Below are 15001 nucleotides of genomic sequence, written 5' to 3' on the forward strand. Positions count from 1 at the left end.
CTTTCCACCTTTTTCCCCTGAAGAACCAAGATGGCGGCCACCTCAGAGCTTATAGGAAAGACAGGTATGATCCTGCAGTGACGGGGCAACTGCAGCCTCATAGGAAGGGGGTAGTATCAGCTCGTCCTTCACGCCCTACCGAGGTCACGAGTTACCTCCCATGACCCGCCTTCCGGCACAGCCATGGCTCCAGAGCCACAGAAACCAATCTCATAATTATCTGGCTCTTGGCAGATATCCCTCCAGACTTAAAAAGCAAAATATCAGAAATCCGAAATTGCAGGCTGCAATAGCGTCATCATATGGTTCTCATAACCAGCTGTAGAAAACAAATTATTTCAAAATGTGCCTGTGCAGCAGTTCTGATTGTTGGGTGTAAACTCTAAACAATAATGTTGCATCTTTTGTCAAAATAATGAATGTAATCAAAGTAAATAGAGAGTTAAGTAGAATTCATCTGCCTCACAGGCATTGGGAGGGGTGGGATGGGGTATATTGGGGTTCTTGGTGGTGAAAAATAAGTACTGGTGAAGGGAAAGGTGTTCGATCAATGCATGACCATGACTTAAACCTGAAAGCTTTGTAACTTTTCCCACATTTATTCAATAAATAAATATAATTAATAAATAAATAAATAAAACAAAATAGACATATGACTATTCTAAAAGACCTAAGGGACCTAAGAGACATTCCACTCCACTTTTTTTTTTTAAGATCCATAGTTCTTTTTTTTTTTTTCCTTTTTTTTATTAGTGAAAAACCATGAGGTACAGTTATAGGCTTACAAATTTTGTGCTTGGGTTTCAGTTATACAATGATCAAGTCCCCATACCTCCACCAGTGCCCGTCATCCATCCCCATGGGTCCCAGCATCCCCCCTATCCTCATCCCCCCCCCCGTCCCATCCTGCCTCTGTGGCAGGGTATTCCCCCTTGTTCTCTCTCTCTTCTTTTGTGTACTGTGTTTTGCAAGAGAGGCTTTGAGTGGCAATCATGTTTGGTCTATCGACTACTTTTAGCATGCTTCTCCCACCCTGGGAGGGCCCTCACAACACCCTTCATTTGGTACTCTCTTCTCTATCTGAGCTTCCTTTTCACCTAGAGCCTGTGGCTGGCCTTCCATTCATGGAGCAAAATTCCTGGTACTAATCTCAGCCATTCCTGTGTGTCACTCTCCCTTTTTGTTGCTTTATGTTCCCCAGATGAATGCAATCTTTCTGTGTCTATCCCGCTCTTTCTGACTCATTTCGCTTAACATGATACTTTCCATGTAGTACCACTTGTATGTAAATTTCATAACTTCATCTTTTCTAACAGCTACATAGTACTCCATTGTGTAAATGTACCAAAGTTTCTTTAACCAGTCATCTGTTCTTGGGCACTCAGGTTTTTTCCAGATTCTGGCTATTGTAAAGAGTGCTGCAATGAACAAACAATTGCAGATGTCACTTCGACTATACCTTTTTGCCTCTCTGGGATATATTCCCAGGAGTGCTATAGCTGGGTCAAATGGCAGATCAAATTCTAATCTTTTGAGAGTTGTCCATACTGTTTTCCAAAAGGGTTGGACCAGCCGGCATTCCCACCAGCAGTGAAGGAGGGTCCCTTTCTCGCCACATCCGCGCCAGCACCGGTTGCTTTTGTTCTTGTGGATGTGGGCCAGTCTCTGTGGTGTGAAATGATATCTCATTGTGGTTTTGATCTGCATCTCTCTGATGATTAGTGATGTAGAGCATTTTCTCATGTGCCTTTTTGCCATTCGAATTTCTTCTTTGCGAAAGTTTCTGTTCATTTCCTCACCCCATTTTTTGATGGGGTTGGGTGATTTCTTCTTGTGGAGTTTAACCAGTACCTTGTATATCCTTGATATCAACCCCTTGTCGGATGTGTACTTGGTGAATATCCTTTCCCATTCTGTAGGCTGTCTTTGTATTTTTGTCACTGTTTCTTTGGAGGTGCAGAAGCTTCTTAGTTTAAGATAGTCCCATTTGTCTATCTCTGCTTTCACTTGCTCGGCCAGTGGCGTGACATCTTTGAAGATACCATTAGCTTTTATATCATGGAGAGTTTTGCCGACTTTGTCTTCAATAAACATTATGGATTCTGGTCTGATGTTGAGGTCATAAATCCATTTTGATCTTACTTTTGTGCATGGTGTTAGGCAGAGATCTGAGCCCACTTTTTTGCATGTAGCCGTCCAATTTTGCCAGCACAGTTTGTTGAAGAGGCTTTCCCTGCTCCATTTCACTTTTCTTGCCCCCTTATCAAAAATTAGATGATTATATGTTTGGGAGGAAATGTCAGTATATTCAACTCTGTTCCATTGGTCTGCAGCTTTGCTTTTGTTCCAGTACCATGCTGTTTTAATTATTACTGCCTTGTAGTAGAATTTGAAGTTAGGGAGGTTGATTCCTCCCATTTTCTTTTTCCCAAGAATTGCTTTAGCTATTCGTGGGGGCTTATTGTTCCATATAAATTTCAGGAATGTTTGCTCCATTTCTTTGAAGAATGTCATGGGTATCCTTATAGGGATTGCATTGAATTTGTACAGTGCTTTGGGAAGTATTGCCATTTTGATGATGTTGATTCTCCCCATCCATGAACAGGGGATATTTTTCCATTTCCTCATGTCCTCTTTTATTTCCTGAAGTAGCGTTTTGTAGTTTTCCTTGTACAGGTCCTTTACTTCCTTAGTTAAGGTGATTCCTAGATACTTGATTTTCTGGGGCACAATTGTGAATGGGATTGTTTTCTTGATGTCACTTGCTTCTCTTTCACTATTTGCGTATAGGAATGCCATGGATTTTTGGGTATTGATTTTATAGCCTGCCACTTTATTATACAAGCCTATTGTTTCTAGGAGTTTCTTGGTAGAGGTTTTAGGGTTCTCTAAGTATAGTATCATGTCATCTGCGAATAGTGAGAGCTTAATTTCTTCTTTCCCTATCTGGATGCCCTTAATATCTTTTTCTTGCCTAATCGCTATTGCAAGTACTTCCAGTACTATATTGAACAGTAGTGGAGAGAGTGGGCATCCTTGTCTCGTCCCTGACCTTAGGGGGAAGGCTCTCAGTTTTTCTCCATTGAGGATGATGTTTGCTGTAGGTTTGTGGTAGATGGCTTTAACTATATTGAGGAAAGTCCCCTCTATCCCCATTTTGGCAAGGGTTTTCATCATGAATGGGTGCTGGATCTTGTCAAAAGCTTTCTCTGCGTCTATTGATATGATCATATGATTTTTATCTTTTCTTTTGTTGATATGATGGATTATGTTGATTGATTTCCGAATGTTGAACCATCCTTGCATTCCTGGGATGAATCCCACTTGGTCATGATGTATGATCTTTTTGATGAGTTGTTGTATTCTATTGGCTAGTATTTTGTTGAGAATCTTCGCATCCGTGTTCATCAGGGATATTGGCCTGTAGTTTTCTTTTCTTGTGGTGTCTTTGTTTCCTTTTGGTATTAGAGAGATATGGGCTTCATAGAAGCTGTTTGGGAGAGTTTCTGTTTTTTCAATTTCCTGGAAAAGCTTGAGAAGAATTGGCAATAGGTCCTCTTTAAATGTTTGGAAAAATTCGCTAGTAAATCCGTCTGGGCCTGGGCTTTTGTTTTTGGGAAGACTTTTGATTACAGTTTCAATTTCCTTGATGTGAATGGGTCTATTCAGGTACTCTATATCTTCTTGATTCAGCTTTGGGAGATGGTAGAGATCCAGGAATTTATCCATTTCTTCTAGGTTCTCGTGTTTCGTGGCATAGAGACTTTCAAAGTAGTCTCTGATGATCTCTTGAATTTCTTTAGTTTCTGTTGTGATATCCCCATTGTTATTTCTGATTCGATTTATTAGGGTTCTCTCTCTCTGTTTCTTTGTGAGTGTTGCTAGTGGTTTATCTATCTTATTTATTTTCTCGAAGAACCAGCTCTTGGTTTCATTGATCTTTCGGATTGTTTCTTTGTTTTCCATGTCGTTGATTTCTGCTCTAAGTTTTATGATCTCTTTCCTTCTGCCTGATTTAGGCTCTTTCTGTTGATCCTTTTCTAAGGTCTTGAGCTGTGAGGTCAAATTGTTTATGTGCATCGTTTCTATCGACTTAAGATAGGCTTGCAGAGCTATAAATTTTCCCCTTAATACAGCTTTCGCTGCATCCCATAAGTTCTGGTAGTTTGTGTCTTCATTCTCATTTGTTTCCAGGTATCTTTTGATTTCATCCTTGACTTCGTTCCTGACCCACTCATTGTTCAGCATCGAGTTGTTTAATTTCCAGGTGTTTGATTTGGTTCTCCGTGTCTGTGTGTGATTCACTTCTATCCTCAGTGCATCATGGTCTGAAAAGATGGCTGATACTATTTCTATCTTCTTGATTCTGTTGAGGTATGTTTTGTGTCCTAGCACATGGTCTATTTTGGAAAATGTTCCGTGCGCACTGGAGAAGAATGTGTATTCTTTCTTTTGGGGGTATAAAGCCCTGTATAAGTCCATAAGCCCTTTCTCTTCTATTACTTCTTTCAAAGCCAATAATTCCTTGCTGGGTTTTGTTCGTGTTGATCTATCCAGAGGTGATAAGGCGATGTTGAAGTCTCCAAGTACTATTGTGTTGGTAGTGATGTCCTCCTTAAAATCTGTTAGCAGTTGTTTTAAATATTTAGCTGTTCCCTCATTAGGTGCGTATACATTTAAGAGTGTGATTTCTTCCTGTTGTACGTATCCCTTGATGAAGAGAAAATAGCCTTCACTGTCCCTTCTAATCTTTTTCAAGGTGAAATTAATGTTGTCAGATACTAGTATGGCCACCCCAGCTTTTTTGAGGGAGTTGTTTGCTTGCAGGATTGTATTCCATCCTTTGACTTTGAGTCTGTGTTTGCTCTGGCTGTTGAGGTGAGTTTCTTGTAGGCAGCAGAATGTTGGGTTCTGTCTCTGTATCCATTTTGCCACTCTGTGTCTCTTAACTGGTGAATTTAGACCGTTGACATTGAGAGAGAGAATGGTTATGGGGTTTTGTGTCATGTTTCTGTGCGGGTGTGTTGTGGTTGTAGGGTTTGTCTTTTCTTATAGTAGCCCCTTTAGGCCTTGCTTTAGGTTTGGTTTTGAGTCTATGAAGTTCCTGAGCTGCTGTTTATCTACAAAATAATGTACTGTTCCTTCGATTTTGAGGGAGAGTTTAGCCGGGTAGAGTATTCTTGGGGAAGCATTCATTTCCATGAGTTTTTTGACTATATCTCGCCACTGCCTTCGGGCTTGCAGGGTTTCCTTTGATAGGTCTGCTGTGAATCTAAGGGATGCTCCTTTGTATGTGATTTCCTTCTTTGCTCTTGCTGCTTGCAGTATTGTGTCTCTATCGGCAGTATCGATCATTCTAAGTATGATATGTCTTGGAGTGTTTTTGTTGGGGTCTCTTTTAGCTGGCACCCTTCGGGCTCCTTGAACCTGAATGGCTGCATTGTGCAGCTCTGGGAAGTTTTCAGCAATGATTTGTTTGACGGTGTTTTTTTCGTTGGGATTGTTTCCCTGAGGTTCAGGTAGTCCCATGATTCTAATATTGTTCCTCTTGGAATCATCTGCTAGGACTCTGATTCTCTGTAGAGCCATTTTGAGGTCCCTTGCCACTGTTTGTTGTTGCGTGTTGGCTTGTTGCAGTTGATCTTCCAGGTCACTGATTCTCTCTTCAGCTGCGGTCATTCTATTTTTAAGAGAAGAAACTGAATTTCTCATTTCATCTATGGAATCTTTTAATCGTGACATTTCTGCCCTCATTTCTTCTCATAATTTGTCGATTTTTTCTGTGGTGTTACTGGCTGTCTGTCTGACTGTTTCATTGAGTTGATTGAACATCTTGATGACTTCGTACCTGAATTCTATGTCAGAGAGGTCCCTTAGGTGAGCTGTATTGACAGAATGGTCTAGATTGTTTTCGTTGTTCTCCCCTTGTGTTGGAGATTTTCTTTGTTTCTTCATATTGCTGAGTAGGTTGGGTTACTAGATTCCTTGGGTACTAGGTTCCTTAGTGTGGGAAAACAACCTGCGGCCGCGTGAGCGTTGGCCCGCTGGAAATCAAGCCACGCCCACTTTTGAGGCCACGCCCACTTTGAGGAGGCCACGCCTCTACAGAACCCTGGGTTTGGGATGAGATGGGCGCCGCCGTCAGGTCAGGAGTGAAGAGGGCAGGGCAGACGCTCAAAACTGCTTCTCTTCAGGCATCACGGGGGACACCTGGGGTCCTGCAGGGAAAGATGGAGGTCCCAGGGTCGCGAGCCGGCAGCTGTTCTGACCTGGAATTAAGATGATAGTTCTTTTTTTTTTATTTTTAACTTTTTTTTAATTTATTTTTTTTATTTATTTATTTTTGTTTCTTTCGTAGATTTACAATTTTTTGTGCTTCGGTTTCGATTATACAATGATCAGATACCCATCCCTCCACCAGTGCCCATTTTCCACCACCATGGATAATATCCCCCCACCCCCATCCTCTGTGGCAGGGCAATCCCCTGTGTTCTCTCTCTCCTTTTGGGTGTTGTGGTCTGCAAAAGAGGCATTGAGTGGCAAACATGTTCAGTCCATAGTCTACTTTCGACATGCATCTCCCCTCCTGGGAGGATCCTCCAAACACCCTTTATTTGGTGCTCCCTTCTCTATCTGAACTGCCCTTTCCTCTAGGATACCCGGCTGGCGTCTAAGTTATGGAGTAATCCTCTTGGTGCTGATCTCAGCTATTCTTGGGTATTAATCTCATACTTTGTTACTTTATATCCCCCAGATGAATGCAATCTTTCTATGTCTATCCCTCTCTTTCTGACTCATTTCGCTTAGCATGATACTTTCCATATTGTACCACTTGTATGTAAATTTCATGACTTCATCTTTTCTAAGAGCTACATAGTACTCCATTGTGTAGATGTACCAAAGTTTCTTTAACCAGTCATCTGTTCTTGGGCATTCAGGTTTCTTCCAGTTTCTGGCTATTGTAAAGAGTGCTGCAATGAACAAACAAGTGCAGATGTCACTTCGACTATACCTTTTTGCCTCTCTGGGATATATTCCCAGAATTCCACTCCACTTTTGGCTTCTTCCTTAATTTCTTTTATTCAACTCAGAGTGGAACCTTTTTCTGCTCAGCCCTGCTCTTGATTCACTTCTTAATTCTCTTGTTTCTCCTCCCTTTTATTCTACTTTCAGCCACATCCTCCATCCCAAGTGGGCCCTCCTAGCACCCTTTACTTGGTGGTCCCATCTCTATCTGAGCTGCCTTTTCCCCCAGCATGTGAGGCCGGCTTCTAAGCTGTGTAACCAGCTTTCTTGGTAGAAAAAAATGCACCTAAAGAAAGAATTAATAAAATCAGTGACTTACAGAAAATCATTGGGTCCACACAGGGTCATATGCCCAGCATTGTACAGAAAACACAGTATACTCTCTGGAAGAAGACTGAAAATTGCTCAGACATAATTTCAATATTCTGGACCTTGGTGAAATAAATGCATTTAACTATGTAGGATTTGGGAAAATTCATTTTCAATGTAGCCCAACTGAAATGAACTCTAGTGCCACTGATCTGCTTAATGTCCAAACAAATTTTTATGCTTAATTTTATTTCCTTGCGACTTCAATAAAGAATGAGAGTGCCTTGAATTAAGGCTTGAGATCATTCCCATTTCTTCATTGGAATGACCTTCCACAGTATATTATTAAGTTACCATTATGGTTTATCCATTAGTCCCCAGTAATGTGTTTTTTACCCATCTTTGGCAATATTGGTGAAAAAATCGTTTATAAAAAACTAGAAGACAAATGTTCACAAATTTCTAGACCAGTCACTTGCTTCTATCTGATCCCAACATTGGTCTCACCTATAAGAAGTAATAAGCAAGTTTAGTAGTATTCATGCTATAATAAATATAACAAAAATACATGACTTCGATTTATACCAGCAAAATCTACTTATGTAAAAGATCCCCTTTTCACAATCAAAAAAGTATATAACCTCTATGAAGAAAATAACAAATTTACCCGGAGAACAGAAAAAAATCTATTAGAGGTACCAGAGTGATAGTATAAGCACTTGCCTTGCATACTGCCAACCTGGTTTGATCCGCGGCATTGCATATGGTCCCCTGAGCACTGCCAGGAGCAGTTTCTGAGTTCAGAGTCAGTAGTAACCCATGAGCACTATCAGGTGTGGTCCAAAAACAAGCAAAAAGATCTATTAGAGAAATCACACTATTGAATGAAGGTTTATAATTGAAATGAGGTCGCAAATGAATCTATATATTTAGTGCAATTTCCATCAAGCTTCAAAAAATTGCAGGAGACCTTTAATGTAATATAATTCTGAAATTTTTTAAAAGAATTAACTCTTTCCAATTAATTAATTTACTTATCACTTAATCACTTAACTTCCCGTTAGTCGTCGATTTGCTCGAGCGGGCGCCAGTAACGTCTCCATTTGTCCTTGTCGAGTGCTAGTGTAGCCCAATGGCATCTGTTCGCTCCGGGAACATGAAGGGCCTCAAACCGATCGTTCATGATCTTGACGAAGAAGTCTGACCATCTGGTAGGTGAGCGGCCACGCAGTCTTTTGACATCCCGTGGAATCCAATCAGTAACAGCTCTAGTCCAGCGGTCGTCTTTAAATCTCATTACGTGACCAGCCCATCTGATTTTCGACACCTTGGCAAATGAGACAGCGTCCCTGATCCTTGATCGTCGACGGATGTCAGAACTCCGGATTCGTTCTCTCATTTGAGTGAAACGTGATATTCCAAGCATAGCTCTTTCTATTCTTCTTTGGGAGACCTGAATAGCGTTCTCATCTTGTTTGCGTAGGGCCCAGGTCTCTGAGGCATATGTTAATGCAGGAAGAACAGTGGAATCAAAGAGATGTGCCCGGAGCCGGAGGTTCTTCGTCCTCTTAGCTATTTCTTCGACGTTCTTGAAGGCGTTCCAAGCCGCTCTCTTCCTCCTGCGCAGCTCGGGTGCCAGGTCATTTGTCATGTTGACCTCTCGACCTAGGTAGACATAGCTGTTGCATTCGGAGATGGTCGTTCCATTGAGAGCGAATGGGGCGTCAGGAACAAGGCTGTTTCTCATAAACATTGTCTTCGTAAGATTCAGCTGCAGTCCTACCTTTCCACACTCACGGTCAAAGTCGGCCAGCATTTGTGCCACTTGGCTGATGTTTGGTGTTATTAAAACAATGTCATCAGCAAAGCGGAGGTGGTGTAATTGCCGACCATCTATCTTCACTTCCATTCCTTCCCATTCCAGTCGTCGTATGATGTTCTCGAGGGTGGCTCTGAAGAGTTTCGGTGAAATGGTATCACCCTGCCGCACCCCTCTCTTGACATCAACGATCACTTCTTTGTAGAATGGTGAGATCCTGGTAGTGAATCCTCAATAGAGCTCACGGAGGATCCTGATGTATTGGGCTTGAATGCCCTGATTGGCTAGGGCTTCAATGACCGCTTCCGTCTCAACAGAATCAAAGGCCTTCTTTAAATCAATGAACATTAAGCAGAGCGGCATCTTGAACTCCCGAGAAACCTCAATGAGCTTGGTTATCGTGTGGATATGGTCGATGGTGCTGAATCCTTTGCGGAACCCTGCTTGCTCGCATGGTTGTCCTTCATCTAATGTTCTGCCAATCCTATTCAGGATGACTCGAGTGAACAACTTGTAGATGACAGACAATAGGCAGATCGGGCGATAGTTGCCAATGTCATGGATGTCTCCCTTCTTGAACAGTAGTACGGTCCTGCTGGTTTTCCATTGGGACGGAACCTTGCATTCAGACAGGTAGCGAGTGAAGAGCCGAGCCAGTGTATTGATGAGTACTGACGGCAGGTTCTTCAGGTGTTCAGGTCTGACCTTGTCTGGGCCGGGTGCTGTTTGTTTCTTTACCAACGAAATGGCGTGTCGGATTTCAGAGGGGAGGACGTTGGGAACAACATACCCATCCTGTGGAATTTGGTATGTTGGCAAGTGGACATGGCTATCGAAGAGATTTGAGTAGAAGTCATGGATAATCTTCTCCATTGCCGTTCTGGAGGATGTGATGGATCCATCAGGACGTCGGAGGGCAGTCATCTTGCTCTTAGAGTTGGCGAAGGACAGGCGGGCCTTACGAATACTTTTCCCGGCTTCTGCCGCATCTACCAGTACTTCTGATCTTCTCTCTTTGAGGTCTTCCTTGATCGCATCTCTGCACTGCTTTGCAAGCTCAGACGTTAGCTTGCGGTTGCCTGAGGCATACGCCAAACCACGCTGGCGAATTAGCTCAAGAGTTTTCGAAGATAGGCGACTTTTTGTGGCTATCTCTCTCTTGGCGTTCCTCGAACATTCATGGAGGTGCTGAACCAGTCGATCGTATTCCTCGTCAATGTTGTCAACAATGGCATCTTCCCATGTTGCTGCAATAGTACCAAAGAGTTCCCAGTTGGTGGTCATTCTGGGAGTTCTCTTTTTGAACTTTGCAGCCCTTTCTCCCCGCTCTGTGAAGTAGAATTTTGGACACTACTTCCACTACCCAGCTGTTGCCACACTCCAGGACGCTTTCCGGACCCGCGCGGCAGCTCCGGCCGAGACCCACGCACAACTGAAAACCCACAGAACAAGATAAGCGGAACTCTCTGAGACCTTGGACTCCAGGCTCGGCGGACCCAGGGACAGAGCTTCTCTGCTTGCTCCCACCACCACAGGTGACAAAGGGATTCTAATCAGGAGCCCCACCCTACCCTGCCCTGTCTGCTTCCATCAACCACCCAGGGATCGAATTGTGCACAGGAGACCCACCCTACCCAGATAAATACCCCACTGGCAGACTTCCACTCTCGACACTACTTCCACTACCCAGCCGTTGCCACACTCCAGGACACTTTCCGGACCCGCGCGGCCGCTTGCGGCCGCGCGACACATCATAATACACTAAATACCCATCTTCTGGAATTGTCATACCATATTTGATAGGGTTCAAATATGGTAACACCTACAAGGGTGATTAGAGGTCACCCCAAAAGCCTCTATCCCTCTCGGAAAGACTGGCAAGCTACCGAGAGTATTCCACCCGCACGGAAGAGCCTGGCAAGCTATCCGCTGTGTATTCGATATGCCAAAACCAGTAACTACAACTGGTCTCATTCACCTGACCCTGAAGGCTTCACCGACATGGCAGCATTGAGAAGGATGAGAAAGGAGAGGCCGACAAAATCTTAAGGCCGACCTAGGCTGCCACAACGAAGGAAGACAAAAATGATCGTCTGTACTTCCAATGCACGTACGCTAGCATCAGATGCATCCATCGAGGACCTGATGGTACAAGCGCGAATGATCAAGTACGACATCATTGGTCTGACTGAGACAAGAAGGCACGAATCTCACCATGCTGTTTTCGACACTGGACAAGAATTGTTCCTCGGAACATGCGATAAAAGAGGTGTTGGAGGCGTCGGTGTCCTTGTCAACACAAACTTGGCCAAGAGCATTGATTCATTCGAATGCCTAACAACCTGAATCGGACGTTTACATTTGAATAGATGTGGCTCACTGCTTGCAGTTTCTATCTTCGTTGTCTACGCACCAACATCTCATTATGATGAAAGAGAAATCGAGAAGTTCTACATGGAGCTAGAGAAGTTCTATAAAGAAGACCACACCTTCTACAAGATCATTGTGGGCGATTTTAATGCCAAGATAGGACCGAGAAGATCAGCTGAAGAACTTCACATCAGGACCCATGGCCTAGAATGGAACGAACATGGTGAGAGACTGTCAGAGTTCATCATGTCGACCAAGACCATCCATGGTAACTCACAGTTCCAGAAGGCAGAATCTAAACGATGGACATGGGAGTCTCCCGGTGGACGATTCCACAACGAAATAGACCACATCATATTCAATCGATGGTTTTGCCTGACTGATGTCGCTGTTGTCCCAAAATTTCGAACAGGATCGGACCACCGTCTCCTTCGTGCAAAATTAATTTACTATTTTAAAAAATTTTAAGAAAATACAAAAAGAAATACTATTCATGAGATCTGTCAGAGTAGTACCAGTTCAGAAGCAGAAAGAAAAATAAACAGAAAAAAAAACCAATCCTGGCGTTTACCAAATATTAGACAAAGATGGTATTTCAAAGTGATTGAAAAGTAATAAAAGAAATAAAGTGTTCCTACACACTTATTGGCCCTTCTTCTGATGTCATCTGAGTATATTCTTAGCCAAATTTATTCATGTTCTGAACTGCCACCTCTAAGTCATCAAACTGTAACAGAAAATAATGTGAAAAAGGTTCAAAATCAGGTGGGACAAAGGTAATGACTTTTATTTTATTTATTTAATTTTTTTTTTGCTTTTTTGGGTCACACCCAGCGATGCACAGGGGTTACTCCTGGTTCATGCACTCCGAAATTACTCCTGGCCGTGCTTGGGGGACCATATGGGACGCTGGGAATCGAACCCGGGTCGGCCACGTGCAAGGCAAATGCCCTGCCCGCTGTGCTATCACTCCAGCCCCCAAAGGTAATGACTTTTATTGAAATAGTTTAAATTTTCTAAATGAGTGCTAGATTTGTGTAAAATAAATCTCACTTAACAGCTGTCTCTTTTGTTTGCATTTTAAGTTCTGTCACCTAATTTTTTAACATATGGTTTGAGAGTTGGACAGTTCGTGATTACAAACTCAAAACATATATTAAGCATAAGAAAAACACAATGACTATGATCTTAATGCAGAGCGTGTTGCTATCTATTGTTTGTCAGAGGGAAAGGGATGTAATTTGGAAAATCTAAATGAGCAAGATAAATTAGTGTCTGCGTGGCATTTGCCTCATAAACATTCCAAGAAAAATTGGGAAAAAAATGGACAATTTATCAAGGTTTAAGAAAAGTGGTGGGGGGGGGGGAGGCACAGAATTTGAGTTTCTAAAAAGTGATTTGTGACCACAAAAGATTCCAGATAGTTTTCAGGTGGAATGATAAGTTTAAGGATGGAGGTTTTTAAAACATTTGACAAAAACAGTGCTCTTCATGTGAGGTACCCTGTAGGATAACACTGTTTTGTCCTTCCTGCATAGCCTCAGGTAGTTTAGGTATTGGGTTACTCCCATCACGGTGCTCCCATGCCTCTGTGTTTATGTGTAACTTCTTTCTTTGTGCTCTGTTGACTTGTAAATATTGTTTTTCTCCTCTCCCTAAGTCCTTTGCATAGTTCATTCAGAGCAATGTCCATTTTGTAGGGACACAAGAAGACATGCTTTTGTAATGTGATTCTCCCCCACATGCCTGCCCCAGTCTCTCTGAGCCTCCCATTCTGGTCTCACACTGCTCCTCATTCCCGTCTCCTTCTGTCTCTCCCACTCATCTCTCCGCGCTCCATCTCGCAGCCTGGGCTCTCTCTCTCTCTCTCTCTCTCTCTCTCTCTCTCTCTATCTATCTCTGTCTCTCTCTCTTTCTCTCTCTCTCTCTTTCTCTCTCTCTCTCTCTCTCTCTCTCCTGGTGACTGTTCCTGTATTCTACATTTTTCTCTCTCTGGCCCCCTTGCTGGCCTCTCCGAGGTCCATCATGCTGCCCTGCTCTCTCTCTCCAACTCTCTCTCAGGTAACAAAATCAACATAAGAAAGCCCTTCCTGAGGGGCCCACCAAATTCAAAGAGAACACCACCTAAAAGGTATTCCAAAGCCCTTCCTGACTGTCCAAGGGCAAAACCTCCTTAAGGTGTTTTTCTCCTTTCTTCAGTCCAGTAGCTATCAACATCTCAATACTAGTTATTTTTGTATGGACACAGTAAGAGATACCATTGAGGCTTGTAGGGCAGCTCTCCTGGAAACATCTTGCCACAGACTCAGACTACAGTGCTCAGGGAAGATTAATCATTCCTAACCTAACAGGGTCCAGATCTGGTTATTACTTTTTGGATCATGACAGCATTTGTCCATGCCCAAGCTTTTAACTTATAAACATGATGGCGCTTTGGCCAGGCCCATCTCGATGCCAGGGCAGCACATAGCTTACCACTTGCCCTGGTTCCATCCAATCCCTCATCAGGATGCTGCTTTTGGGGGCGCTAGGAAGTAAAGGCAGCTGAGGCTTAGGAGAGAGAACAGATGCCCAGGAGGAAAATATCACTGAGAGTCACTTTACAGAAGCATGTCTTCTTGTGTCTATACAAAAAGGACATTGCTCTGAATAAACTATGCAAAGGACTTAGGGAGAGGAGAAAAACAATACTTATAAGTCAACAGAGCACAAAGAAAGAAGTTACAAATAAACACAGAGGAAAGGGAACACTGTGATGGGAGCAACCCAATAAACCTAAACTACCTGAGGCTATGCAGGAAGGACAAAACAGTGTTATCCTACAGTACCTCAAGACTTTTTTTTAATTTTATTAAATCACCGAGAGATAGATACAAGCTTTCATGTTTGGGTTACAATCACACAATGATCAAACACCCATCCCAAACCCAGTGCACATTCCCCACCACCAATCTCCCCGGTATAACCCCCCTTTCTCCCGCTCCCCCTGCCTCCATGGCAGACATGATTCCCCATAATCTCTCTCTAATTTGGGACATTATGGTTTGCAATACAGACCCTGAGAGGTTATCATGTTTGGTACTTTATCTACTTTTTTTTATTTTTATTAGTGAAACACCATGAAACACCATGAGGTACAGTTGTAAATTTACAATTTTTTGTGCTTGGGTTTCGATTATACAATGATCAGATACCCATCCCTCCACCAGTGCCCATTTTCCACCACCATGGATAATATCCCCCCACCCCCATCCCCCCATCCCCCCCTGTCTCTGTGGCAGGGCAATCCCCTGTGTTCTCTCTCTCCTTTTGGGTGTTGTGGTCTTCAAAAGAGGCATTGAGTGGCAAACATGTTCAGTCCATAGTCTACTTTCAACATGCATCTCCCCTCCTGGGAGGATCCTCCAAACACCCTCCATTTGGTGCTCCCTTCTCTATCTGAACTGCCCTTTCCTCTAGGACACCCTGCTGGCCTCT

This window comes from Sorex fumeus, unplaced genomic scaffold (assembly GCF_029834395.1).
Source record: "Sorex fumeus unplaced genomic scaffold, SorFum_2.1 ptg000010l, whole genome shotgun sequence".
In the NCBI taxonomy this organism is placed as follows: domain Eukaryota; kingdom Metazoa; phylum Chordata; class Mammalia; order Eulipotyphla; family Soricidae; genus Sorex; species Sorex fumeus.